A 7161-nucleotide genomic window follows, 5' to 3' on the forward strand; every position below is an offset into this window, starting at 1 on the left:
CCTTCCCCCCCCCCCCCCCCCCCCCCCCCCCCCCCCCCCCCCCCCCCCCCCCCAGCCTCAGTACAGACCCCTGGGAGCCCAGCACCCTATCCAAGAATGAGCTCCTATGTCTCCTGCATTACACTTTCACAAAAAGAAAAAACCTCCTGCAAGTCAGATAGAAATGATGTATCTCCAGCATCATTCATTCCCAGATTTTATTTTTATGCAGAACTCAGAGCAGCTTGTCTCGCGTTCTCTCACCTTCCTTGAGATTAATTCTCACCACAGGCCTGTGATAGAATTTGAGGGTGAGAAGACATCTGAGCTCCACGAGAAATGAAATGCAACTCAGCAACTCCACCTTCAGCCACTCAGACCGATTCCTGCAAGGCAGTTCCTGGAATGGTCACCCTCCTGGTCACGTGGAACACTCCCCCAGAGAGCCAGGGCATGTGCTCATTATATTGACATTTAGCCAGCAAGACAAATTGAGTAGCTACTAAGTGCCTGGCACTGGAGAGACACAGTGGGACATAAGGGACCGGGGAGACCCAAGCTTTATATCAAACTTCCCCACTCACAAAGTTGTGTCTCCCTGAGCACTCACTTCTTGTCCCCGAGCCTCAGTATCCTCAACTGCAAAATGGGAGCAGAGTCGGACGAGAATTACATGGCATGAGTATTATAACCTCATCACTATGCCAAACACACGACTGATAATTTGTATTTTTATTAGTGGGCTAAAAAGTGAATCAGACATAGTTATCCAGCCTACCCTCAGGAAAGGTAGAGTCCGGATCAGGTGTCACCGAGAGCCAGTAGCAAAAAATGTGATACGTGAAATCATTAGCAAATAATTATGAGATAAGATGCATCTGCCTGACTTTCAGAAAATCAGCAAGGGTTGGAATAGTCGAGAAGGTTTGACAGACATCAAGCTATCCTCTCTCCCTTCAACCCCATCCCGGTGCTCTCTGCTCGCAGGCGCTGGCCGGGCTCTGCAGAACACATTTCTGCTTTGTCTGCTGCCCACTGCTAGGCTCGGAGGAAGCAGCCCTGTGCTTCCCCTTCCTCTGTCAGTCCAGTGTTGCTCCTTCACCCTGGTGGCAGCAATGCCTTCCTGCAGCAGCAGCTGAATCCAGCTTGCACCTGTTTCTACACTTACCAGCTTTCCTGTGCCCCATGCTAGGGAGACCACGTCTTAGTGCTTAAAGTCCCATGGCCCGGGAACCCCCCAGTCCTAGGCAAACCAGGACAGTTTCACAGACACCATCTCACAGACACCAGCACAGAGGTCTGAGTTCAAACCCCACAGGCCCTACTATGCCTTCTAAGTTCTGCCAGTTCTATTAATTCTATCTTCTTCCTTTGCCTCCAGCCCTGGGGGACCTCGTGAATATGCATAATCAATTTTTTAAATTTTTAAATAAAAAAATCTTAAAATCAGTTAACACTTTATTTTAATTGTGATAAAATATACATAACACAAAATGTACTGATTTAGCCATTTTTAAGTGTACAGTTTAGTGGCACTGAGTTCATTCATGTTGTCGTACAACCATCACCACCATCCATCTCCAGAACTTTTTCACTGTGCAAAACTTAAACTCTGTACCCATTAAACATCTCCCATCCTACTCCCCTCAGTGTCTGGCCCCCACAGTTCTACTTTCTGTCTCTGTGAGTTTCACTGCTCTAGGAACTTCATGTAAGTGGAATCACAGTATTTGTCCTTTTGTGTCTAGTTTGTTTTTGTAGCATAATGTCTTGAAGCTTCCTCCAGTAGCATGTCAGAATTTTCTTCCTTTTTAAGGCTGACCGGTATTCTATTGTATGTATGTACCACATTTTGTTTAACCATTCACCGTCAGTGGGCACTTGCTTCCACTTTTTGTCTATTGTGAATAATGCTGCTATAAAAATGGGTGTACAAGTTGATAACCACAGAGCAGGAGGAAATTTTTACAAACTATACATCTGACAAGGGGTTAATACCCAGAATATACAAGGAACTAAAGCAATTACACAGCAAAATAAATAAATAAATAACCCAATTTAAAAATTGGCAAAGGAGCTGAATAGACATTTTTCAAAGGAAGACATACAAATGGCCAACAGGTACACGAAAAAATGCTCAACATCAACAGTCATCAGGGAAATGCAAGTTAAAAGCAAATTGAGATACCACCTCACCCCAGTTACACTGGCTATAATCAAAAAGATGGAGAATAATAAACGCTGATGAGGGTGTGGAGAGAAAGGAATGCTCCTGCACTATAGGTGGGACTATAAATTAGTACAACCACTGTGGAAAACAGTATGGAGGTTCCTCAAACAACTACAGATAGATCTTCCATATGATCCAGCAATCCCACTTCTGGGTATATACTCAGAGGAGTGGAAATCACCATGTCAAAGGGATACCTGCACTCCCATGTTCATCACAGCTCTGTTCACAATAGCCAAGACATGGAACAAACCTAAATGTCCATCGATGGATGATTGGATAAGGAAACCGTGGTATGTATACACAATGGAATACTACTCTGCCATAAAAAAGATGAAATACTCCCATTTGCAACAACATGGGTGAGCCTGGAGAAACTTATGTTGAGTGAAATAAGCAAAGCACGGAGGGATAAATACGACACGTGCTCACTCATATGTGGGAGCTAAGAGAGAAAGAAGGAAGGAAAGAAAGACCTCAGTAGTGCATGGACTTGCAGAGGGAGGGAACAGACCTAGGGATATAAAGTGGAGTGCAGAAGGGGGATGGGAGGGTCGGGGACAATGGGTGGTGGACGGGGTATAATCGCTATTTGTGGTAATGGGTAGGCTGCCGGTATGGATCGGGCCATCACGTCTCGGGCACAAGTGGTGACGGTCAGCTTTGTACCCCATAAATATTCATAACCAATTAAAAATAAAATGAGCGTACAAATATCCCTTCAAGATCCTGCTTTCAACTCTTTGGGGTACACACCCAGAAGTGGAATTGCAGGATCATGGGTATCCCAAACATCATGCTACTGTCCTGCCATTGTTCCCATTTCACAGTTGAGGACACCAAGGCCTACCAAGCTTAAATGACCTGCTTGAGCTAGAAGGAGAAGCAGGACCAGGATTTGAACCCAGTGGTCCAACAGCAAAGCCCACTTGCTTTGGCCGCTCTGCCCCTCCCCTGTGCCCCCTGAGCGGGGGTCTTCCCCAGGAAGAACCTGGGTTCCCTCAGCTGCTCATCCCTGGAGCGCCAAGAGGAGCCAAGAGGCAGATGCTGAGAACTTTCCAGCACAGCTGCTGACGTGCGTTGACTGAGCACTTCTGCGAGGGTTCCCTCAGCTGCTCATCCCTGGAGCGCCAAGAGGAGCCAAAAGGCAGATGCTGAGAACTTTCCAGCACAGCTGCTGACGTGCGTTGACTGAGCACTTCTGCGACAACATGTGGATGGCAGAGGCAGTAATTGGGAGAGACAGAGAGCGCCCAGAGCCAGGCAGAGCAGGCCTGTCAAAAGTCTTGAACAAGGCAAGCGCTTTCTATACTATTTTTTTCTGCCCATATTTATTATTTATTTAGCGATGTGTTTTCCCCCCAAGCTCTTTCTGTGGCTGTGGTGAGGAGGGCAGGCAGCGTGGTGAATCCGAGGAAACCTGGATCACCATGCTCACAGGCCTGCATCTGCCTCTGCCCTGCCCTCCAGGCTGGGACCCATGGCAGGGCGGGTGGCCTAGCCAGCCGGACATCAGCACAGGGTCCAGGCAGGTGGGCAGCATGGCCCTCCTCGGCTGGTGGCACACAAGGCCATTCTCCCCCACAGCACCAAGGCCCACCGTGGTCTGACCCAGCTCTCCTCTAGACTGCAAGGTCTCCTGGCTTTTTAGATGAGGGGGGTCTCTCAAAGACCCAGTGAAAGCCCCAGACCTCTGCTTGGAAAACCATCCTTACTTACAAGTCTTCAGAGTTTGTGATCCCCCAAAGCCCACTGTGGAAAGCCTCAGGGCTCACAGACTTCAAATTAAGCACCTCTGGGCTTGACTCCAAACTTCTTAGAGACAGGGACAGACTCTCATTTACCCTGGAATCCCCAACACCCAGCAGAGGGCTATCCCATCACAGGCAGCCCCACATGTCTGTTGAATGATGAAGTGCACTCCAGCTAGTGGTCCTCATGCTTGTTTTGCAGATGAGGAAACTGAGGCTCAGAGAAGATATGCTATTTGTACAATGCCAAGGTCAGTCTCCAAAACCCAGGCTCCCTCGTCTCTTGACCTGCCTCCTCCAGCAGTGCTGGGGATGGTGAGAAGATAGCATTCCTGAGTGTGCCAAGCAGGTCAACGCATCCTCTCATTCAATCTCCATAACAACCGTAGCAAGGGGTTCTAGCATTGCACCTATTTTAAAGCAGAGGAAACTGAGGCATGGAGAGGTTAAGCAACTCACCAAGGCTTTCAATGGAAAAGTGGCATAGCTGGCATTTTCATCAAGCTGGCTTCCTCCAGGGCCCACACGCTCACCGAGTGGGCTACAGCACCTCTCCCAGGGATTGGCTTAGGTCCTAGAAGGGGGACACATCCCAGGCTCCTGCCTGTGGAAGGGGTCTTTGAGAGGCAGCAGCAAGGGGAGTGGGACTCCAGGCCCTAAAGCCAGTCCCCACCCCAGGCTGATATAAGCCGTGAGAACTAGCACTTCTAAGACAAGGCTCCAGCACTTGCTAGCTGTGAGAATGCTGGGCCTTGGCTTATGCATCAGAGCTAAAAGGAGGGGACAGAAAGGCCTACTTTGAGATGCATGCAGAGTATTTGGCACAGAGATGCACACACAATTGGGGTGATCTGCAGGAAGTGCTTAGAACAGTGCCTGGCACAGGAGTGTCCCTAAGTACTGGTGACAGCTGTTGTCATTATTGCTGATGTTACAGCCTAGCGCCCTCCCACATCCATCTTGGAACAATGGAAACATCAGTACGGTGGGTGGTTGGTGGGTTTGTAGAAAGCGGTGAGCAGGAGCCTGGGGTCAGTGTGATGGTCTCCACCCCATGACCTGGGGCATGCTCTCAACCTCTCTGTGACTCATCCCATCCCCCACTCCCATCCATGAACCAGAGTCAGCAATATTAGCTCCCCCCTCATGATACTGTTGCAAGCATTAAATGAGATAGTACCTGTTGAGTATTTACAGCCCTGTTGGCACTGGGGAAGCATTTCATAAGTGCTGCCTGTTAATATTATTAGCTGTTGGGTCTGGTCTGTCTTACAACTTCATCAGAAATGTCTAGTTTGGTCAAGTCAGTGCACTTTTGCTTCAGATGGCTATGCCAGTGCTCAGGCCAGGCACAGAAGAAAATCAGACACAGCCCACAGCCTCCAGAAGCTCACAGTCCCATGTGGACAAAAAATAACCCCACTTTGTTCTTATATAAGGTTAAGTGTGAGCTGAGCCACAGCTGAGAGATGCAAGGCAGTTACAATGCTTACCACTTGACCTAGAAAGGAATTAAGGGATTGGGGCAGAACCTCAAAGGATGAGGACAAAGTGGTAGGGAAAGGGCATGCAAGGCAGAAGGAACCAGGCAGGCAGAGCCCTGGAACAATAGAAACATTGTGACTGGCTGTTCACAGCTCTCTCCTTGCACATAGTATGCCTTTGTGTAAACTAGGTAAAAGGCACATTTAACCCAGCACAAGCATCCTCAGCCTAAGGTGCACAGCTTGGTGAGTGGGCATTGGGTTGTCATGCCCTACTTGCTCCTTGGCCGGAAGCCCTTGTACAGTGGACAACCTGCTCAACCATATATAGCAGCCCTGGGTGTGATGCTGCTGGAATGTGAAGTCTGTGGGGAGAAAAGTACAAGGAGAAGTAAGGTTGGAAAGATCAGATGGGGCCATCTCCTGGAGCAGAGATAGCAAACTGGCTGTCTCCAGCCTATCAGAATCATCTGCCTGGAGTCAGAGGCAGAGTACAGAGAAAGTTCATCAAAAAGAGAGCTGAGATTGATTATTGATGTCTGCCACGGGTGAGGAATAAAGAGAGATGCAGAGCGTCAGGTAGCATGTACTCACCTTGCTTTATGTGATGACAAGCTAAGGAATCCCATTTTATTCTGGTGATGTCACCAGAATTGTCCTCACAAGAGGCTCTTTCTGTGCTGAGTTGGGCTGCACACATATGGGTCCCCATTCTCTCTCACATTTAATCCACTCTCGAAGTGATGACAAGCTAAGGAATCCCATTTTATTCTGGTGATGTCACCAGAATTGTCCTCACAAGAGGCTCTTGCTGTGCTGAGTTGGGCTGCACACATATGGGTCCCCATTCTCTCTCACATTTAATCCACTCTCAAATCAGCAAACAAAACGGGGGAAGGTAGGGGAAGGAGAAAAAACCCACCAGCTTTGGCAGATGAAGCTGCAGCAGCTTCACAAAGATGCACCTGCCCCTGCCTCATACAGACAGAACTTTAGGCACAGACACTTGCCCCCAAAGAGTTTGCAAGATGGGAGCAACTTTAAAAATTAATTGTTAATTGGCACCCTCTTGCCATGGGGAGGAACAAAGAAGGAAGGATCTGGAGGCTCCTTTCCTCCCATAATTCACCCCAGCTCCCCCAGCTCGCTGAAGGCCGTCTAAACCTGTGCGGTCCACTGCAGTAGCCACGAGTGCCATGGGGCTGCTGAGCACCTGGAATATGGCCAGGCTCAATTGACACGTGTCTTAAATAAATACTCACCAGATTTCAAAGACTTAGTACATAAAAAAGAATGTAAAATATCTCACTAATAATTTCCATATTAATTACATGTTGAAATGATAATATTTTGGATAATTGGGTTAAGTGAGATGTATTATTAAAATTTATTTCTCCTGTTTCTTTTTTACTTTAATGTGGCCACGAGAAAATGCACGATTCCCCACATGGCCCGCTGCCTGATTCTACACGATAATGCACTCTCAGCTTTCTGCAGGTGACTCTGGCCTGTGCGGGGCTGCTTCCAGAGGTTTGGGCCCTGTCCCCAAACATGTGAGGAAGAGAAGGTACCAGCCCACAGCGGGGTCCCTTCCTCTGTAGCTCAAGAATTGCAGCCTGAAATCCCAGAGGAGGACCCTCAGTGTCTCCTTACATGACATTTATGTTCTTCCAAGGGAATCTCTTTTTTTAAAATTTTATTTTGTTAATAGACCTTA

The sequence above is a fragment of the Galeopterus variegatus genome, unplaced genomic scaffold, assembly GCF_000696425.1.
Source record: "Galeopterus variegatus unplaced genomic scaffold, G_variegatus-3.0.2 Scaffold559, whole genome shotgun sequence".
In the NCBI taxonomy this organism is placed as follows: Eukaryota; Metazoa; Chordata; class Mammalia; order Dermoptera; family Cynocephalidae; genus Galeopterus; species Galeopterus variegatus.